Raw genomic sequence first — 22,764 nt, 5'->3', positions numbered from 1 at the left:
ATGACTGTTGAGGACCATAGTGAGCCGGCTATTCTCCATGACTGCTGAGGACCACAGTGAGCCGGCTATTCTCCATGACTGCTGAGGACCATAGTGAGCCGGCTATTCTCCATGACTGCTGAGGACCACAGTGAGCCGGCTATTCTCCATGACTGCTGAGGACCATAGTGAGCGGCTATTCTCCATGACTGCTGAGGACCATAGTGAGCCGGCTATTCTCCATGACTGCTGAGGACCACAGTGAGCCGGCTATTCTCCATGACTGCTGAGGACCACAGTGAGCCGGCTATTCTCCATGACTGCTGAGGACCACAGTGAGCCGGCTATTCTCCATGACTGCTGAGGACCACAGTGAGCCGGCTATTCTCCATGACTGCTGAGGACCACAGTGAGCCGGCTATTCTCCATGACTGCTGAGGACCATAGTGAGCCGGCTATTCTCCATGACTGCTGAGGACCACAGTGAGCCGGCTATTCTCCATGACTGCTGAGGACCAGAGTGAGCCGGCTATTCTCCATGACTGCTGAGGACCAGAGTGAGCCGGCTATTCTCCATGACTGTTGAGGACCATAGTGAGCCGGCTATTCTCCATGACTGCTGAGGACCACAGTGAGCCGGCTATTCTCCATGACTGCTGAGGACCACAGTGAGCCGGCTATTCTCCATGACTGCTGAGGACCACAGTGAGCCGGCTATTCTCCATGACTGCTGAGGACCAGAGTGAGCCGGCTATTCTCCATGACTGCTGAGGACCAGAGTGAGCCGGCTATTCTCCATGACTGCTGAGGACCAGAGTGAGCCGGCTATTCTCCATGACTGCTGAGGACCAGAGTGAGCCGGCTATTCTCCATGACTGCTGAGGACCTGGTCCTTATGGCTCATGGACTTTAGCCACATCAGTGTGAGCAGGCTAAGTTGTATGACTGTTCAGGACATGACCACTAGGGGGCAAAAAGGTCCTTACCACTCATGGGAAATAGCCAGCTCACACTGAGGGGGCTATTTTCCATGCTTCATAAGGACCAGGTCCTTACGGCTCATGAACTTTAGACACAACCCCCTCACTACACGGCGGGGAGACGACGCGTCCAGCCTCTGGCCTGACTCCGCCCGCACGCCCTCTACTGTCCTCCCTCATGACCTGTGTGCAAGGGCCCTGATTGGGGTGTCCGTGGACCGCCTGTCGCTACGTGATTGGCTGTCCGTGTCGCACCGGTAGGCCCCACTGATAGGCGTCCGCATAGTGCCTGCTGGTCCCCAGCTGCTGAGGAAGCTGTAGGCATTAGTGGCTCTGCCGTAGCGGTAGTTCCCGGTCCGTCTCCCCCATTACCGCCGATTAGAGCGCTGCACGGAGCGGCAGGATGCTGGAAGAAGCCGGCGAGGTGTTCGATAACATGCTGAAGGCGTCTTTTCCTCTCACGTTCATCGTCTTCATCCCGGCCGTGCTGCTCCTCGTGTCTCCCCTGCAGGCCGAGGCCGCCCATGAGTTCACCGTGTACCGCATGCAGCAGTACGACCTCCAGGGCCAGAGCTACGGTCAGTGGTGGGCGCCGCCCTGTCATGTGCTCTCTTCTAAGGAGCATGCTTGTGTGGTGTACACTGCACAGTGTGAATTCAGACAGGAGTCCTGCATAAGCCATAGTACCAGTCATGTAGGGGAAGCAGCAGGTGATAACCTACTTATCCGGCAGCGAGGAGACAGGGGCTGATGGACAGGGGTGTCACCCATAGGGAAGGGGCGTTACCAGCGAGGAGGGGCCACATTAATCTGGGTGCTGGGGTATCACCCATCAGGAGGGGTGGTAGTATAAGGAGCTGGCAGCTTCTGTCTATTCTCTCTATACACAGACAGCTCCCAGTCGGCTGTGTAGGGATCTCTATGAATAAGATGGGGATTCCGCTGTCTTTTAGACCACTGTAGTCAGTTTAATGTAGCTCTCCTCCAGAAGGAAGAGCGTGAGCTCTCTGGTGCCACCTATTGGAGGTCCAGTCCTGTTAGGTCAGTGCTCTTCAGGAGTCTTGAAATATCACTAGAAATGATAAGAATCAGAATTCTTACTCCCCAAGTACAGAGCAAGGCATCATAAGACTTTCTACACCAGCTTGGTGCTTCACTCCCCTCCCCCCCCCCCAAGGAGTCACATTTACCCCCCAGGTCTGTAACAGAGACATAGATTTACTGACTGGTCATTACTCTAAGGGTACTATTAGGCTACGTTCACACAGAGCAAAAGGGGCAGATTACGTGAGGAAATATTTCCGCCTGAAATCAACTGACGCTGAATTCCGAGCAGAATGTAAGCAGAATCCCTGCGTATTCCACTAGGAAAGTGTTCAGCTCGTAATCAGCTCTTGACAAATTCAGCGCGGAATACTCGAGGAATCCGCGCTGAATCCGCATGCATTCAGCGCTGAAATTCAGCGAGTATTTGGCGAGTAAACTAGACTATACCAGAATATATACTAGAATCCTCCTCCGCCCCCCTCTTTCCCCATTTCCGCGCTGATTCAGCGCTTAATTTCCGCTTGTATTACGTTTTGTATTCCGCGCTGAAACAGAAAATCAGAGCCCCATTGATTTGTATAGGCTTCCGCTAGTGGAAGAATGAACATGTTCATTCTTCTGGCGGAGAGCGGATTAGTTCAGTGCGGAAATTCCGCCGTGTGAACTGCAGAGCAGAATTTCCATTCAACACAATGGAAATTAGCTCTGCACCTATTTTAACGGCTGAAATTTCAGCGCTGATTCAGCGCAGAAATTCAGCTGCTTTTGCTTTGTGTAAACGAGCCCTTACACGGAACGATAATCGGCCGAATTGGCCCGATTCAGCCGATTATCGCTCCGTGTAATAAATGCATATATCGTTGATATAGGTTAGACCCTATTTTTGTCGGAAATCGACCGCGCACCGCTACGTGTAATGGCGGTGCGTGGCCGGCGACTAACGATATACATTACCCATCCACGTTCCAGGGCTGCTCCTGCCGTCCGCTGCTCCCGGGGTCCCGCGTGCGCTCTAGCTTCACACTGGCCTGTGATTGGCTGAGTGCCCTATCAGCTGACAGGCCAGTGTGAAACTAGAGTGCGCGCGGGGACCCCGGGAGAAGCGGACGGCAGGAGCAGCCCTGGAACGTGGATAGGTAATGTATGCCAGTTTAGCAAGGGCTGCAAGGACGTCGGTAACAATGTCCTTGCAGCTCTTGTCAAACGATTATCGGGCCGTGTAATAGGCCCAGTAAACGAGCGACAAACTAGCAGATCGGCGCTCGTTTACAGGTATTATCGGGCCCTGCTCGGCCCGTGTAATACCACCCTAACTCAGCAAGGTTATCAAGAGAAAAGACCACTTGGTCTATCTAGCCTGACGCTATTTTATTTTAAAGGGGTAGTTCACCAAAACATTTTTTCTTTCAAATCAACTAGTGCCAGAGACTTGTAATTTACTTCTATTAAAAATCTTAAAGGGGAACTATCAGCAGTGTAATCCTCGCTCTGGAGCACTATCCTGTCCACTCTATTGAATATTATTAGAAGGATGGCTGCAGGGCAGTGCTCCGGACTGGAAGGTAAGACGCATACCTGTCTCTTCCACATCCCATGCCCAATAGGGTGCTATCAGCTGGTTACATTCGTTTAACTTGCTGATAGTTCCCTAGTAAAGGCCAGTTTAAACAGAGTAAAATTGACAGAATTCTGCAGCAAACAGCTCCGCCATGGAATTCCACCGGTTTTACTGTCACTTCTTTCGGCGGATAGCAGAATACGCCGGCCCATAAAATGGTGTCTATGGAGCCGGCGGAAAGGCGCGCGGACAGCCGACGGAACTCCGCGGTTATTATCCACGAGAATTCCTCAGTATGAACCCACTCTAAGGGCCCTATTCCACCGGACGATTATCGTTTGCATAATCGTTAACGATTAACGATCTCAAACGACCGCTATTGCGAAAGACCTGAAAACGTTCACTCATTTCCATGGAACGATAATCATTACTTATGATCGTAATTGCGATCGTTTTTCTTCACTATTTATTCGCTATTGCGTTTGTATCTATTGCGAACGACCGAACATGGTCTTATTCAATGCGAACGAGCAACGATAAAAATAGGTCCAGGTCTTATAAAGCGATCAACGATTTCTCGTTCGGTCGTTAATCGTTAACTGCATTTCAACCGAACGATTATCGTTTAGATTCGAACGATTTAACGATAATCTGAACGATAATCGTCCGGTGGAATAGGGCCCTAAGAATTGACATATCCATTCTTTTGGCGGACAATGGAATACACCAGACCATAGAATGGAGTCTATGGGAGGGGCAGAGATGAGAGTGGCGGAATCCGCTAGAACTTCTCTGTGTGGATTCCTCAGTGTGAACGCTCCCTTTGGGTGGTAAGCTGGTCCGTGGCAGAAAATTCTGCTTTGTGAACAACTGAGCAGAAATCCCATTGAATACAATGGGACATTGCTCTGTTCATATTTTACTGGCAGCATTTCAAGCAGAAATTAAGAAGGGTGGATTCCTCTTCAAATTCCAGTACTTATCAGCTGCTGCATGTTCTGCGGGAAGTGGTGTTCTTTCCAGTCTGGAGAGCAGAAGAGGTTTCTATGGGCATTTGCCACTGCTCTGTGCTGTTCCTGAAAAGGACAGAGGTGGCAGCAGAGAGCACTGTGTCAGACTGTACAAAAAAAAACACCACTTCCTGCAGGACATACAGTAGCTGATAAGTAATGGAAGACTTGAGATTTTTTTTTAATAGAAGTAAATTACAAATCTCTGGCACCAGTTGATTTGAAAGAATATTTTTTTTTTTGTGTGAGCAAACCTTTTGAGGGTACAAACACACCATATACGCAGCAGATTTGCAGCAAATTTGATGCTGTGTTCAGTTATTTAGATCTAATCTGCTGCGTATCGCAGCAGTAAATACGCTGCGTATACGGTGTGTGTGTGTTTGTACCCTAAGGGTAGATTTACACATATCGAATCGGATATCACGCTGTGAGTTTTGCCACAAAATCCGCTGAGATACTCAATACTGTCATGGCCTATGGGTCTGCATTCTTGTAGCGGATTTTCATTCCGTTGCAAAAATATAGCCACTGCCTTCTTATCTAATTAGCTGCCAGGCTAATTCCCGCTCAGCCAATCACTGGCTGCAGCGGACAGCGCACTAATTGGCTGAGTATGCAGTCAGTGACCCAGGAGCTGGAGAAGCTGGCGGGAACGCAGACAGGTAAAGTATTAGCTTTTTAAAGCCCTACAGCCAACGCCTTAAGAAGGCATTGGCTACATTCTTGCAGCCAAATGAAAATCCACTCCAAGAATGTAGCAGCAGTGAAAACTCCTGCATGTTGTTGCCAATGGCTACAATGTTGGCGTGGTTTTGCCCTGATATGGCTGACACAATATAGTACCCACTCCACAGTCACCTTTTCCCTGGCTTTAAAAGGGCAAAATTTATCTTTTCCATTTACTGTTTATTTCCTGTGATGTTTAGGTATATAAACAAAAACTATGCTTTTCCCTAACAGTCTTGTAACATTTGTTTTGTGCAGGTACCCGCAATTCGGTTCTTAACACAGAGGCTCGTACAGTGGAAGCAGATGTACTGAGCCGGAGATGTGTTCTCATGCGCTTAGCAGATTTCTCTTTTCAGCAGTATCAAAAAGCGCTGCGCCAGTCAGCAGGGGCTGTAGTGATAATCCTGCCACGTGACATGACAGCTCTTCCACAAGATATTGTACAGGTTGGAAATCTTATTTTTGATTTTATAGTTTTAGTTGACCTCAATAGAGTTTGTTCTATATAGCATAAAATATGATTTGGAGTAGACACGCGTCTAGCTTTAGACAATACATTCCAATTGTTAAGACCCATTATATGCACTGTATTCTCCTGTGTAATATAATAAACGTGCTTCAAGTAAGTTATATGATTATTTTGTGACTGGGTTGACACAGTACAGTATATCTGGACTTTACACAGAACAGACATTTCTTTACTCAGAGCTATAGTTCATTTTGCATTTTGTTCCCTTGTGTCTAGTATTATTCACATGTAAAAGACATTTTCTTTACCATCTAAGACAAGACTGACTGATTTGGTGTTGTGGTAGTGTTACGATAAGACTTTAAAGGGGGAGATTTATCAAAGGATTTAAAATATAGACTGGTGTAAACTGCCCACAGCAACCAATCACAGCTCAGCTTTCAGCTCTGGTAAAATGAAAACTGAACTGTGATTGGTTGCTGTGGCCAGTTTAAACCAGTCTATATTTTACACCCTTTGATAAATCTACTCCTATGAACACAAAGCAAGTACAGCAGTGCATAGCCTTTGTCTGGTGTTGAGCATTGTTACTATGGAGCACAACAGTTGTTCTCCTTGTCCCATGTCTTTGTGCATGAGACTTAATTCATTCCTGACCAAGGATGGAACTGTACCTCCATTTTTGTGGTGCATTACCGCTTATGGATGTATCATTACATCCTTGTTCCAATTCCGCACGGTGACTGCCCAAAATTCCAAGCTAGAAAAAATGCAAATGTTGTCTTTTTTTTAATGAAATGTGGGTATTTTTCCCAAGAAAATTTTACGGATATATGTAAAAATTTATCACTAGCTTAAAGTACAATATATCACGGAAAAACTGTTTCAAAATCGCATTGATACACTATAGCATCACAGAGTTATAGCCACATAAAGTCAGACAGGTCAGATTTTAAAAATAGCCTTTAGTCCTTAAGGCTTTATCTGGACTGGTCCGGAAATGGTTACTAGTTTACTCATAGGGTAGGATAAATTTATCAGTATTGTCGGCGTTCTGCACATAGAGCCTGCCTGTGACAGATTCTATAAGCAGAATGCCAATTGGACCTCTTGGAGGTAAGCAGATCTCCTCCAGCAGTCTGCGGAAGCGTTCGGGACCCCCGCAGTCACACTGTGGGGGCCTTGATCGGTAAGTGACAGGAGCTGGTTAATGACAGGCTGCAGTGTGATCGCTGCAGCGTGCCAGTAAGGGTGAGGGCCCGGCTGCGGATAACAAATTGGCCCGGCCCGCTATGAAGTGAGCTCCTGAGCTTACTTCATAGCTATATAAGAAATAAGGACATACGGATATGCCCAGGGTCTTCTAAGGGTTAAGAGAACCGTGGGCCAGGGAGTTAAATGTGCTACCGTGCTTTCTCCTGATCGGTGGGGGTCTCAGGAGTGACCCCCCCCCAACTGATCTAAACTTTTCACAGGTCCCTGTAGCATGTTAAGTTTTGGCAGTCTTATGGAATTAGATTCTTAGTAGTCTTAGTAGTAGGTAAAATGATGAACAGCAGTCATAGGAAACCGCAATATAGCATCTAACACTAATTTGGCTTCTGTTTTTTATTTATAGCAGTTTATGGACATAGAGCCTGAAATGCTTTCAATGGAGACTCAGGTTCCTGTTTACTTTGCTGTGGAGGATTCAGAACTTCTGTCTATATATGAACAGACTCTTTCAGCCTCTGCTAACCAGGGCACCTCTTCTGCTGCTGAAGGTGAGTTATTTATTTATTTTTTTAAAGCTAGCTTTTCTGAACAGATCTCACAGCTAAGGCTTTGTTTCCACTAAGCAAAACTAGCGGAATTCCGCGGCGGAATTGTCCGCCGCGGAATGCCGTTAGCCTCCCTCTCATAATGGGAGTCTATGGGAGGCACGCACTCCTGCTTTGTCCGCACTGAAGAATGAACATGTTCATTCTTCAGTGCGGACAAAGCAGGAGCGCGTGCCTCCCATAGACTCCCATTATGAGAGGGAGGCTAACTGCATTGTCCGCCGCGGAATTCCGCTAGTTTTGCTCAGTGGGAACGAAGCCTAAGGGTGTTTGTTTACTATGCATACTTGCTGTACAATATGTTATTCACCGACTAACCATTTGTGCCCATGTAGTGCTTCTTCACACTGCTACTGCAAATGGCTTCCAGATGGTGACCAGTGGAGCTCAGAGTAAGGCTATCAGTGATTGGCTGGTAACCAGTGTGGAGGTGAGTGTGTGTTTAGAGATTGCTATAGTATACATATTCTTATATATTATCGTATAAGATACGTACAATCTCTCTTTTGCTGAAGCATATCAGGAGAAGGAGTTTAACTAAATTAGTTAAGATGTGGATACTGGGTTCACACTGCATTTTTGACGTCTGTTTAATGCATCCGTTTTTTTACTGGTTACTTTTAACATACACAAAACATGCTTAACCACCAAGAAAAAAAAACACATCCGTTTTGATCAGTTTTTTTATATGGGAGTCAATGGAAATTCGGATCCAAACGGATTGCACACAATTGCATCTATTAAACGGACTGCAAAAATGCAGTGTGAACCCAGCCTTATTCTGTAAAATTTGTGTTTACAAACTGTGCTGCAATTTTCTGGAGTTTTTGCTGTGGAAACACAACAATACCTCATTGTAGTAATACGAGCTAAATCAATGCCACTTGATGGGTAAGCAAACATAGAAAAAGATGCAGCTGCTCCCGACCAGAGCTAAGATGTGTGCAAATATTTAAAGCATAGATGTTATTTAGGGAAACTTTTCAGGAAAAGCTACCTTGAGTGTACATTAAGGAGCAGCATTATTTTTCATTAGATTTCTGTCCAGAGGTTATGTCTATAATTTTGGTTTGATGGAGCCTAATGATGTCATGAAGTATAAAAAACAACAACACAGATACCAATACCCACTGTTTACTCTGCAAGATCAGGAATGTGGTAATTTTGAGCAGATTTACAGTACTACTGAATCGCCTTGCTAGGTTCAGCCATCAGCTTTTCAGCCTGCTTCCTTTGAACTCTGTGTCGCTCTGCTCCAGGTGCCTGAAAAAACTGAATTCAGTCCTGGGACACTTCTCCAGTTTCCCAGGTCTGGATCCAGGTTTTCCAGGCAACCGAAGAAGAGTGGCACGAACATCACCCCTTTCAGAGTTACCCCTTTTTTTTGTAGGTAACATCAATTTTCCTAATATATTATTTTTGTTTATTCAGGGACGTTTGGCAGGTCTTGGTTCAGAAGACCTTCCAACCATTGCTATTGTTGCGCACTATGATGCTTTTGGAGTTGCTCCAGTAAGTGACACATTAAATCTAAACACTTTATATTTATATTATAATTATATGAGTTGTTAATCATATCATCATGTCAACTTCTAAAGTCAGTTTTATAGATATCTTATTTTTTTCTAGTGGCTGTCTTATGGTGCTGATTCTAATGGTAGTGGTGTTGCAATCCTTCTGGAGCTGGCACGCCTTTTCTCTCGGCTGTACACCTACAAACGAACACATGCCAGGTGAGGGGCCCACACCCAGAAACTTTTACCCTGTTTTACCAGCCTTACAGCTTGGTGGTGTGTGTTGTGTGTGTGTGTGTGTTTAACCCCTTAAGGTCAAAGCCAATTTTCGTTTTTGCGCTTTTGCTTTTTCCATTTTATGTTTAAGGGTGCCTTCACACCTACCGAGTCGCTAGGTCCTGGCAGATCACTTGTCAGTACATAAACACAAGCGGTCCGACGTGTATGTAAATCTGCCGGCCGCTTAAGCCCTTCTGATGCCGCCCGCCTCCCACTCCGCTCTGTATACATACCGCCTTGCTCCACGGGGTCCCGGCGTCCTGCTCTCCCACATGGCCAATCAGTGGCTGCGGCAGGGCAACACACTGATTGGCCAGGCGCGAGAGCAGGACACCGGGACCCCGTGGGAGCGAGGAGGTATGTATACAGAGCTTAGCGGGAGGCGGGCGGCATCAGAAGGGGTTAAGCGGCCGGCAGATTTACATACACGCAACGGTCATTCGACCGCTGTGTGTACGTACTGACAGTGATCTGCCAAGACCTAGCCGACTCGCAGCGTTATTAGCGCTGCAAGTCGGTAGGTGTGAAGGCACCCTTAAAGTCAATAGGCGCTTGCATTTTTTCACCTAGAGACTTATATGAGCACTTATTTTTTGAGAAACCAATTGTACTTTGCAATGACAGGCATTATCTTTCCATAAAATATGCTGCGAAACCGGAAAAAAAATCATTTACGCTGTCAAATTGAAAAAAAAAAAAACTAATTTGTTTTGATTTCGGGGAGTTTTGCATTTACGCTGTTCGCCCTATGGTAAACTGACTTGTTATGCATGTACCTCAAGTTGTTACGATTACAACGATATGTAACATGTATAACTTTTATTGTATCTGATGGCCTGTAAAAAATTCAAACCATTGTTAACAAATATATGTTCCTTAAAATCGCTCCATTCCCAGGCTTATAGCGCTTTTATCCTTTGGTCTATGGGCTGTGTGAGGTGTCATTTTTGCACCATGATGTTTACTTTCTATCGGTACCTTAATTGCGCATGTACGACTTTTTGATCACTTTTTATTAAATTTTTTCGGGATTTGATGCGACCAAAAATGCGCAATTTTGCACTTTGTTTTTTTTGTGCTGACGCCGTTTACCGTGCGAGATCAGTAATGTGATTAATGGTATGGGCGATTACGTGCGTGGCGATACCAAATATGTTTATTTACTTATTTATTTATTAATTTATATTTATAAAATGGGAAAAGGGGGGTGATTTGGACTTTTATTAGGGGAGGGGATTTTTTATTAATAACACTTCTTTCCTTTTTTTTTTTTTTTTTTTTTTTTTTTTTCAACATAAACTAGAAGTCCCCCTGGGGGACTTGTATATACACAGCACTGATCTTTCATAGAGATCAATGCTGTGTATATACACAGCAAAGATCGAATACATCGGTCACAGATTGCTTTGGCCTGCTGCTGGCCACAGCAATCTATTGCCGAGCGGAATCCGCCCCACTAGACACCAGGGATATGAAGTGTAAAGCATTTCAGTGCAGCTGTCAGGTTTGACAGCTGCATTGAAATGCTTAATTAGCTGGCGCGGCAACGGGACCCACGCCGGCCAATAGAGGCATTGCCCGGCTGCAGATTGCAGCCGGAAGCAGTGCCGTTCAGAGCGGGGGTCCTGGCGGGACCCGCTCTGAACACTCCCCGCGGGCACCATGACGCACCAGGTATGTCATGGGACGCTAAGGGGTTAAGCTAGAAAATGGCTTAAATGGTTATTCTCAACTGCAGGTTTTTCCTGCGCTGCTTCGCCTGGCCCGCTTACACTTTTTGTTTTTGTTGGTGGACTAGCTTTATACTGATTCATTTTACGGCCCAGCAGCCAGTGCCTGTGCGTGCTTTTTACAGTCTGGGATAACAGCTTGCATCCCCTTTTACAGCCCTGCACAGGTGAGGTTATGGCAGCACAGGGGATCATCTCAGAACATTGTTAAACATTGGGACTAATGTCACTGTCCTTCCACTGCTTTTAAAGCAGAAGGGTGGTCGGGAACCTAGGCAACAATCCATAGACAAAGGGTAGAGAAAAATAAATATATCTTGAGACCTGGAATATAAAGGTTATAAAGACTTGCAAAAGTGCATAACTTACAATGCACTAAGTACAGACAGTTTATTGAGATGAGAATACCCCTTTAAAGTGTTACTGTCCTTTGAACTTTTATTGCAGAAATCAATAGTACAGGCGATTTTAAGAAACGTTGTAATTGGGTTTTATTAGCCGTAAAAATGCATTTTTATCATGAAAAAGCAGTTTGAAGCTCTCCACCCTGTCTTCATGGTTTTCTATGGAGAGGGGAGGGGTGGGAGATGAGGCACCAATACAGGACAACAAAGAGTTAATTTACAGCTACATCACTGGGCTATCTCCTCTGAAGTCAGCACTGACCTCTCTGAGCTCTGAATACCGACTTTCACACAGCTCCCAGTGTGTAATCCTTTGTTCTCTGCTCTCTGCTGGCGACTAATCTCCCTCCTCCCCCTCCCACAGCATAGGTAGAGAATAACAGCATAGGTACAGAATAAACCTGTAGGGACTGGTGAGTGATGTGTGTCCCATCCCTGCAATTACCTGATATTTACCTATTATAAAAACTAACATGGAAATTTATCAAGCTTTCTTATAGTAAGATTTTATTGCTATGGGCAACAAAGACAATCTTGCTGTAAGTCAGCTTAAAATGTCAATGTTGTTATAGCTTTCATTTCCTTTTATTTATTTATTTTTTTGTTATCATGCTTTAACCCCTTAGGGACCAAGCCTATTTGGGCCTTAATGACCAGGCTCATTTTTCAAAATCTGACCTGTCTCACTTTATGCGCTTATAGCTCAGTGATGCTTTAACGTATGCTAGCGATTCTGAGATTTGTTTTTTCGTAACATATGGTACTTTATGTTAGTGGCAAAATTTGGTCACTGTCTTGTGTGTTTTTTGTGAAAAATATCAAAATATAATGAAAAATTTGAAAATTTTGCACTTTACGAACTTTGAAATTCTTTGCTTCTTAAAAAAAAAAAGGCACATGACAAAAATTAGTCACATTATGAATATGTCCTCTTTATTCTGCTTAATTTCGTAAACATATTTCACGGTTTTAGGGTGTTGCAGGGCTTAGAAATGTATCAGCAAGAAAATTTCCAAAACAGATTTTTTTAGGGACCGAGTTCTTTTTTTAAGTTGATTTAGGAGGCTTGTATACTGGAAACCCCCATAAGTGACCCCATTTTGGAAACTAGACACCTTAAAGAATTAATCTAGGGGTATAATGAGCATTTTAACCCTACAGGGGTTGGAGGAAAGTATTCACAATTAGGCCGGAAAAAAATGGAAAATAGAAATTTTCCAATAATATATTTGTTAAGATTAAGTATCTCATTTTCACAATAAACATGAGAGAAAATGCACACCAAATTTTGTAACGCAGGTTCTCCTGAGTACAATGGTACCCCATATGTGGGTGTAAACCACTGTAAATTTCTCAATTTCACGAGGAACAGGGGAGAAAACTCACCCCAATATATGTAACGCAGGTTCTCCTGAGTACAACGGTACCCCATATGTGAGTCTGTTCACAGTGATGGCGGCGGCCATCTTGGATCAGATGGCCGCCCTGGGAGGGGAGGGTCAGTGACCAGGTCACTAGGGTTAATTCTGGGGACAGGGGGGACATGTTCTCATCTCCTCTCACTGTGGATTCATGGTGAGAAGAGATGAAAGCGTTCAGCTGCGCTGGCAATGTCTGTTACGGGTGGCCGCCGTTATACTGATAATAACGGTGATCACCGGTGAGGGGACTTGCCGGTAGCTGAGAGGAGGGGGCTGCGGGCATTACCGGCGCTGCTGCACTATTCTGCACCATCGCAATAAAGAGCTGATGGCAGCAGAATAGAGCCCATTAGTGATCGCCGTAAAAATCCGTATCGGCGGTCACTAATAACATAATACATGTATTCTCTGGGTCGCTACGGTTACGGCGATACCACATTTGTGTAGGTTTTTTTTTAACTATTACCGCTTTGGCGCAATAGAAACTATCTTCCTAGCAAAAACCCACAAAAAACTGTCGCCGCATTGCAAGATCAATAGCGTTCTCATCTTTTGCGCGACAGAGCTGGTTTTGGGCTTATTTTTGATCTCTTTTATGACGTATTTTCTAAGTGGATTGATAAAATACAGCTATTCTGGTACTGTTTTTTAATTATTTTTTTTTTACAGCGTGTGTCGTGCGATATAATTATTGATATAGTTTTATAGATTGGGTCTTTACAGACGTAACAATACCAAATATGTATATGATTTGTGTTTTTGATCACTTTTATATCACGATTTATTGGTATGGGGAATGTAATGCATCTTTATTATTGGGGGGGGCCTGCGTTGTGTTTGGTGCACATTTTTTTTCACTTTTTTTTACTTTTACACTAGTGTAACATTACTGTACACTAGTGTAAAATACTTAGATCATTGATACAATACATTGCAGTACCTGATGTACTGCAGTGTATTGTATCATACCTCATGCTGACTGGCAATAGCCACGGCCACCCCTGTCAGCATCAGGCATCTCCATGGTGAGCCCGGGGGACCTTCATTAGGACCATGTCACCATGGAGACATCGGAAAAGACCGGACTGCGCCGCGGGACATCGCGATCATGTAAGTGACCCACGGCGCCGTCCGGGATCCACCGGGACCCGTTAGATGTCGCGGTCATGGTTTGACAGCGGCATTTAACGGGTTAAACTGCCCGGAGCGGAGAATCCTCCGCTACGGGCAGTTACAGGAGGGTGTCAGCGGTCACACTGACCGCTGATCACCCGTCCTGCAGCCGCCGCGGGGTGGTAATTTATTCCGATGCGCCCGCCGTTAAAAGGCGTACGCATCGGAATAAAGCCCATTAGTGGCCGCCGTGAAAAGGCAGCATGGCGGTCACTAAGGGGTTAAAACAGGGGTGGGGAACCTTTTTCTTGTCGAGGCTATTTGGGCATTATTAAATTATTTGAGGGCCATACAGTACACGGCCGATGCACTCAATGTTATAGTGTGCACGGCAGTGACGTGGCGTAGGTTGGCATTACCAGAGTTAACCCCCAGTCATGCCACTGGTATACTAGTTAACCCCCAGTGATGTCCCTTGTAGTCCTAGTTAATGCCCAGATAATGTCCCTGGTAGACTTAGTTAACCACCCAGAGAAAACAAAGCTATACTTACTTGATATCCAGGTCCAGTCTCCTGAAGGTAGCTTTTTAGTCTGCTCTGTGAGTGCAGATGACTATAATTTTTTTTTTTTTTTAACCAGACTAAAAAGCTGCCTTCAGGAGACTGGACCTGGATACAACCAAGTATAGCTTTGTTTGTAAAGCTTGATAACTAAAAAAAAATTATACACATCCCCTGTTTGATTTTGAACTTTATAATGACAGTGACACTTTCCCTCTTATTTTTATAATCGTTTATGCCCCACCTTTTCAGGCAAACTATAAACCCATAATGGGAACAGAAACATGTTAGTGTTGGCTACGAGGTCCTCTTCAAGCTGTGCTAGGTACAGTGTTCTCATGCATATTCCTGGCAATAGTTTTTTTTCTATGCAATGTTATGTGCTGTTATTGCCATATTCTGTCAGTATATTTGCTTGTTAATGTCACCTTCCCCTAAATTTACATTTCTCCCATGTACAGTTACAATCTGCTGTTTTTCGCATCAGGAGGAGGGAAGTTTAATTATCAGGGAACAAAGAGAGGATGGTTAGAGGATCATCTGGACCACACAGGTATTATAGCATGTAGAATAGACGCCAACACTGAAAAAACAAAAAACAAAGGGTGTGGTTAGTCTGCCAAGACTAGTAAATCCTTATTTTTTTTCTGTCTTTTTTTTTTTTTTTTTTTTTAAATATACTAAATGTGGGTGCGTTCACATGTACAGGATCTCAGGAGATTTAATAGTGCAGAGTTGATGCTGTGTTCACAAGCCAAAGGACAGAAATGGCTGCACATCGCACCCAGGGCTGACGACGAAAAGCTTATTCAGCTGCATTTAAAACCAACTTCAGAAGTTAGGATATAATTTGGCCAAACCATATTGCCTCATGTACCACGTGCAGGTCTCTGAAACACATGAGTCCCTAACCAAAAAACATCACTGTGCCGGTGTCGCGACCACAATCCCCGCAAAACGTGCGCAAGCAGAGAAGGGGGCCACGGAATTGGCCCCTGCAGCCCCATTGTCACTGGACCAGATCCTAAAGGGCCCCCCAAACCCCCTCAGTCTTTTTGGCCTTGTGATGCTGTGTTCAGTTATTTAGTTACATTGATATCTGCGTCCATCAAATCTGCTGCAGATCATGTACGTGTAAAAACGCACCCTAAACAGTTGTTTTTGCTACAATTTTGATTGTAAGGGGGTGGGTGAAAACTACAATGGAATTAGCATGGTGACATAATGAATTTTATTTAGACTCCGGTTTTTTTTTTTTTTTGTTAGATTCAAGCCTCCTTCAAGATAATGTAGCTTTTGTGCTGTGTTTGGAATACAGTAGGAAGTGGTAACACTTTGCATCTTCATGTCTCTAAGCCCTCCCAAAGAAGGGACTTTACAACATGCTTTCCTCAAGGAGCTAGAAATGGTAATTGAAAAAGACAGATCTTACTTCTGCTTTGGTTAATATATAGGGGGAGATTTATCAAGGGTGTAAAATTTAGACTGGTGCAAACTGCCCACAGCAACAATCACAGCTCAGCTTTAGGCAGTGCTGAAGGAAAGCTGAGCTGTGATTGGTTGGTGTGGGCAGTTTGCACCAGTATAAATTTTACACCCTTTGATAAAATCTCCCCCATAGTGTGTATATGTTCAAACATTATCTAGCAATATCAGTAGTAACCAAATAGAAGATGATGATGATGATGAAACCTTTTACCAATATGCCTTCTCTTATCCAGGTTATTTCAACCAGTTCCCTGAGGTAAAGTTTTCCATGGTTCATAAAAAAATAAACTTGGCTGAAGACACGTTAGCTTGGGAGCATGAACGTTTTGCCATCCGCAGGCTTCCATCCTTTACAGTCTCTCACCTCGATGGGCACCGCAGTGCTCACCGCAACAGTGTTTTGGATCTAAGGTTAGTTGAGTAGAAGAATCTATGTAAATCGGAACAAGAATAAATAGTACATAAATAATTGTGCCATAACACATGCAATTTTGTGTGTTGCGTAATTTTTCAACAGCATTACCGTAGAAAATAAGGAAAAAAATACATTTACCATCTTGCAACACAATATTATTACATATACCGCAAGCTTTTTCACACTAGAAATCTTGCAGCAAATTACATTACATGTGAATGATTCACATTACAGTCCATGTGAATGATTTTTACATCTGGGCTGGCTTATTATCTTGCTGTTTTTTTCTACCATGGATTTCAAATTTTGCTGGCAGAACTGGTGGAAAAAGGTTTCTTTTCTGAACATACCATATTCATAGCAATGTACCAGAAATACTTATTCCCTAGTGGATTTTTCAAATGACATCAAAATGACAGTCTGCCACAAAATCTTCATGTCCGACTTGTGAATTTTGATGTAATGTTCTCACAGACTTTCAACAGATTTCACCCTCTATAGTCAATGTTGTGGATTGTGGAAAAATATTACTAGATATTAGTTATTTTGATATTCTGTTTGCGGAGCCCTTCAGTGATTTATACACTGATAACAATGTGTAATTGTCTTTTTATTCCTTTGTTCCCTAGTTGGAAAGTGGACACGGAGGTGCTAGCCCGCAATACTCGTTTACTTGCTGAAGCACTTACTCGTGTCATCTATAATCTTACTGAGAAGGTACACTTATAACATAATCTTCTTTAACTTCCACTATTTATGCTTTGATCTCCTTTATTTGCCCAGAAGTCTGTATTGACATTGTTGTTTTTTTATTACAGGGCAGGCACCATCTGACTACAAATCTTCACGCAGCAGATGGTAAGCAGGAGAAACAAAGGTTAAGTTAATGGAGAGGGAATGTTTGTATTGAATTGCAATGCTGCAGCCTTATGGGGAGGATGCCATGACGCATTTATAACCATTGGTTAGAAACCTGGAAACATGGTTCAATATCTTTTTATATAGAATGTTCTGTGTTTTCTGTGCAGCAGGTCCAAAAGGAGCAGTTAGAAGCTGTGATGCAATGGCTTACCAGCCAGGCCTGCGTGCAGCACAGCTTGTGGTAAAGATAGCAGTGTACTCAACACTCTGGAATATTACATGAGCCGATACTGAAAGATGTCAAACTTTATCATGTCAAGGCTGATAAAAGTAATGGAGCATGCAGAAGGGAGGAAGGGGTTAATAATGTTTTGGATAATTGGGAACATTTTCAGCTTTCTGCTTTTAGGTTGCATGAACATATACACAGTACTTTCAGTGGGTTATCACAGTCTTAAGAAAATTAAGACCTGGTCTCAGAATAGGCCATCAATATTAGATTTGGCTGGGGTCCAACTAGTACTCCTACCTATTAGCTGTTTGAAGGACCAGAGTTCTCCTCCTTGCAGCTACTATACTTTTCATAGCGACATTGCAAGGTACTGCAATGTTGTCCCGCTCACTTTAATACAGCTTGATGTCAACTTTTGGCTTTTATTAACTAAAAAAAAATTTTTTTATAATTAATATCTCCTTGCATACCTCTGCCTTTTTTCTCAATTTTTAATACAAATTTAAGCAATTTGGGGTTTTGGAATTTTTTTTGTGTTTATGCCAATGACCTTGTGGGATCAGGAATATAATGTCTCAATAGTATGTATATTTTTTTTTGAATGAGCAAACTGTTTAATTGCTCATACAACGGAATACAGTACTTATCTACTGCATTGATCTGTTAGATCTGCATTCTTTCATTACAGCCTGCATCAACAGAGTAACAGTAGCCTAGCAAAGGCCTCGGGCTCCCATTACAATTTATTAGCTCCCCACGATCGTGATTTAGGGAGGTGATCTGAACCACTGCATCATTATGATGTGCAGTAAGGCCATTCTGTCCAACTTTGACAACAGCAGTGAAATATTTAAAGTGACACTGTCACCTCCTTTTTGCATTCTGACATCTCTACACAGGTGTAAAGGGTAAATTTAGCGTTTTTCATACCTTATTTCATATCATACGTCATGGTGTTTGTTCAAGTAAAAAGTGTCCTTTATCAACTGCAGATTGTATTGTGGGCGTGGCCTCGCGGCATTAGCATCACTTAGCCCCACCCACAACTACACAGTTGACCCCGCCCCCACGCCGGCCATTGGAACAGGCTGGCTGAAAGGTCTAGACCCCACCCCCTTTACGTCGGCCAACCAATAAGCGTCAAGGGGCTTGCCCAACGGTGCACATTGTGGGCGGGGCTAAGTGGCGCTATTGCCGCGAGGCCACACCCACTTAATACAATCTGCAGTTGATAAAAGGACACTTTTTACTTGAACAAACACCATGACGTATGATCTGAAATAAGGAAAAATGCTAAATTTACCCTTTACACCTGTGTGAGATGTCAGAATACAAAAAGGAGGGTGACAGTGTCACTTTAAGTGGTGGCACAGAGATCACCAAAGTGCAGGCTAAAAGCAGCCAGAAGCTCTTGGGCACAGGACTTGGGTCCCCTTCATATACTCTAACACCAAAATCACATACATGTACCTTATTTTGCATCAAAGGAGAAGTCTGGTGAAAATTATCTCTCAGGGGGCAGGGGAGAACATAATAAACAAGTGCTACTCACTCCTCCCCGTCACCTAGAAGCGTCATGTTAGAGGCTCCTGGACCTCCACCGGGACTATTTTCCCCCTGAGATCAGATGTTGACACGACTCAGGGGAAAATACTTGACCTGACTGATTATACCTGACCTCACTAGCTGAGCGGGCAATCCATCAGTTGAGTCATGATGTTGGTGGTAAAGGAGATCTAGGAACCCCCCGGGAGAGGTGGTGCGGAAGCATGAGGAGAGGTAAGTAAAGCTTGTTTATGTTCCTCCCTGCCTCCTGGGAAATTATTATTTTTCGCGGACTCCTTTAAGGCATTAAAGGCTGAATTACCCCTTTTAACTGTCCCACATACACAGGTTGTTTTTTATTTTTTTTGTATTGATTGTTTATTGGTAGAAAATTCAGTTTAAGCATTTTTAATTTATATATCCTTTTAGAGACCCAGAATTTGTGTTTTATGATCAGCTGAAGCAAACAATGAATGCATATCGGTGAGTATAAATTTAGTCTATGAAACTGTAAATAAAATAATTTTTTTTTTGCATAGTTAACTATAACTAATTTTTATAAACACATTTTTACAGTAATCTAAATGCATTTGTGTTTGCTTTAAACCATTTTTTTCAGAGTGAAACCAGCAATATTTGACCTCCTTTTGGCAATGTGCATTGCAGCTTACCTCGGTCTAGCATACCTTGCTGTTCAGGTACTTGGGGTATTTATTTGTTGCCTGGCTGTGTGCACCTTTGTACTGTTTGAAAACCGTAGTGCACACAGTTGAGCTTGGATTACGAGCATAATTCGTTTTGGAAATGCAGACTAATCAAGTCACTTTTTGTTCCACCAACTCTAAAAATAATTATAATAATTGGCAGAGAGAGGGGATAACAGCTACTGTATGGTTACTTCCTCCATGCACCCCAGAAACCCGATGCAAGCAGCGGCTATGCAGGTCACCTAACTCGGAGCCTTCTGCACAGCTGGGAGTCAGGTGACCTGCGCAGCTGCTGCTTGCATCGGGGTCTCGGACTATGCACTGTGTTAAGTGACCTACGCAGCTGCAGTATAGTTAGCTGTATAGTTGGGTAGTCACCTGAAGAACCGGCAGCTTCCGCCATACGCACCACCATAAGATCCTTGAGCAGGCTGAGACTTCCACAGGACACCCCACACCTGCCTTGACAGATGCCCCATAAGTGCCCCTGCAAGTAGATCTGCCAACAGAAGGTGAAGAGAGGTGAGCTGTTTCTGTGAAGGCCTTCCACTCAGTACAGTAATGCAGTATCCTGATGCGGGCACAAGGGGGAGCTTGTATTACAAAACTTTGCTCATATACCGAGTTACAATTTCTTAATAATGTGAGCATGGCTTTCAAATTGCTTGCATACCTTACTCTTAATCTGAGGTTCCACTGTAGTGTGTGTGAAAGAAACCTGAAATACTGAAAAATAAACTGTCCCACTAAAGTACAGTTTTAAGGCTGGGTTCACACTACGGTATATTTCAGTCAGTATTGCAAACCAAAACCAGGAGTGGATTAAAGCACAGAAAGGATCTGTTCACACAATGTTGAAATTGATGGCCGCCATTTACGGCATATATTTGCTGTTATTTTAGAACGGCTGTTATATTGAAATATTGGCCGATATTTACTGTTATATGGCGGCCATCCACTCAATTTCAACATTGTGTGAACAGATCCTTTCTGTGTTTTTAATCCACTCCTGGTTTTGTTTGCAATACTGACTGAAATATACGTAGTGTGAACCCAGCCTAAATGTAGATCTTCATTATAACTGTAACTTATTCTTATAAGGGTGATTGTGTACTTGATTGTTTTCTTGGGCCCTTTGCTCGATAGAACTTTTGTTACTGAAGATCATCCCGACCGCTACTTCAGCACCAGCCGGACGATCTTCATTTCTGCTGAATTTGGTTGCAGGCGCACCCGTGTGCACACGCATTCGAATTCACCACTGCACACATTGGAGCATGCGGCCAGAGCCACACGCTCCATTGTGTGAACTGACAGGTTCTCTGCAGGGGCTATTTAATGAATAGCGGCTGCAGAAAACTGACATGTCAGTTTTTCGTGCAGACTGATGGAATTACGGCTGGAGTGTATACTATGTGTATACGCTCCGGCGGATTACATTCATTCACAATACAACATATGTTTTGTGTAAATCACGGCCGTTGTTGCAAATTGCAACAATGGCCGTGATTTACACAAAACATACGTTGTGTGATTATGGCCTCAATGTTAATCTTTCTTTAATAAACACAATAAAACATAAAAAAAAAATACTCTACTCGCAAATACTGATCTGCTGCTCTTCCCCCCTACAATATTTACATTTTATGGTTGTTTACTGGCAAGTCTCTTTACACTATAGTCTGATTTTCAGAAATATCACTTCTTGGCCTGCATTTGCTTTTTCATGCCTGAAATCTGATAAATTTTGTCTTTTCACAGAACTTTGGCATGCTTTATAGAATTAGTCCGAAGAAAGTGGCCTTGAAACCAAAACAGATGTGAAGATACATTCCAAGTCTTGACCCATTGGCATCCTGATACCCCTGAGAAGGGGGTTCTGCTACCACAAAAGCATTCTCTTTGTTTTTTTTAAGCACTGGAGACTGAACTTCAAGATGACCCTTTTACTCCTTTGCATGGATCTGAACATGAAGCCTTCAAAAGTGTTTTTATCAGAACAGATTGGTAGTTTAATATGGTTATCCAAGGATGCCAGATGTTCCCTTCTGCCTCGGAGAAACAGACTTCTGTCTGTTGGTACTCAGGATTTAACCTTTGAGGGTTAAATATTTTAAGTATTTATGATCCCAGGGATTATCCGTTGTTTTTGCCTTTTACTTGTTTTTGGGTTTATTTTCAATTCATGCACTGAATCACCCTTTTTTGACTATTTACTTAAAGATCAAAGTCTAAACTGAACACTGAACTAATGAAGTAATTATGGAAATAAAGAAAACCTTAAAACAAATCATGTGAATATGTATCTATAACATATAGGTAAAGCTACATCATCTACATATTTTAGGTATTATGTGAAAGGAAACATAGGCCAAATGCTATTGAAAAAAAGACCTATTTTAAAATTTACTTAAGGGTACAAAACCCACTTGCGGATCTGCAGCGAGTTCCTTGCTGCGTTTTTGCAGCGAGAATCGCTGCAGATCCTGGCCCTATACTTTCAATAGCAGAGAAACTCGCAGCAGGGATGTACATCCTGCTGCGATTTTGTCTGCAGCCCGCCCCCATTACCCCCCCGGCCGCCGGACATTATACATTACCGTGTCCCCGTTCCTGCTTGCTTCGGGGCTCCACGGTGTATTCACGCGCCCGCCTGGCCAATCAGTGTGCTGCGGCGGTGGCAGCGCACTGATTGGCCGGGCGGAACGTGCCGGGAGCACGCCGAAGCAAGCGGGACAGGTAATGTTATATCCTGCAGGCCCCGATCGCCCCCCAAGCCCCGCAGCCCCCGGCCGCACGATCGCCCCCAAATCGCCAGCCCCCCGGCACGCCACGATCGCCCCGCAGTCCCCCCAGCCCGCACGGCCGCATGATCGCCCGCTTAGGGCGATCGTGCGC

At 43.8% G+C, this 22,764-nt stretch overlaps 1 pseudogene; it reads left to right on the top strand.

Moving 5' to 3' along the window:
- The first annotated feature begins 1,191 nt into the window (after positions 1-1,191).
- Positions 1,192-21,690, top strand: LOC138774829 (BOS complex subunit NCLN-like; annotated as a pseudogene).
- The last annotated feature ends 1,074 nt before the right edge of the window (positions 21,691-22,764 follow it).

The sequence above is a fragment of the Dendropsophus ebraccatus genome, unplaced genomic scaffold, assembly GCF_027789765.1.
Source record: "Dendropsophus ebraccatus isolate aDenEbr1 unplaced genomic scaffold, aDenEbr1.pat pat_scaffold_1130_ctg1, whole genome shotgun sequence".
Classification (NCBI taxonomy): domain Eukaryota; kingdom Metazoa; phylum Chordata; class Amphibia; order Anura; family Hylidae; genus Dendropsophus; species Dendropsophus ebraccatus.
Note: the sequence above shows the minus strand (reverse complement) of the source record. Positions and strands in the feature narration are given on the sequence as shown.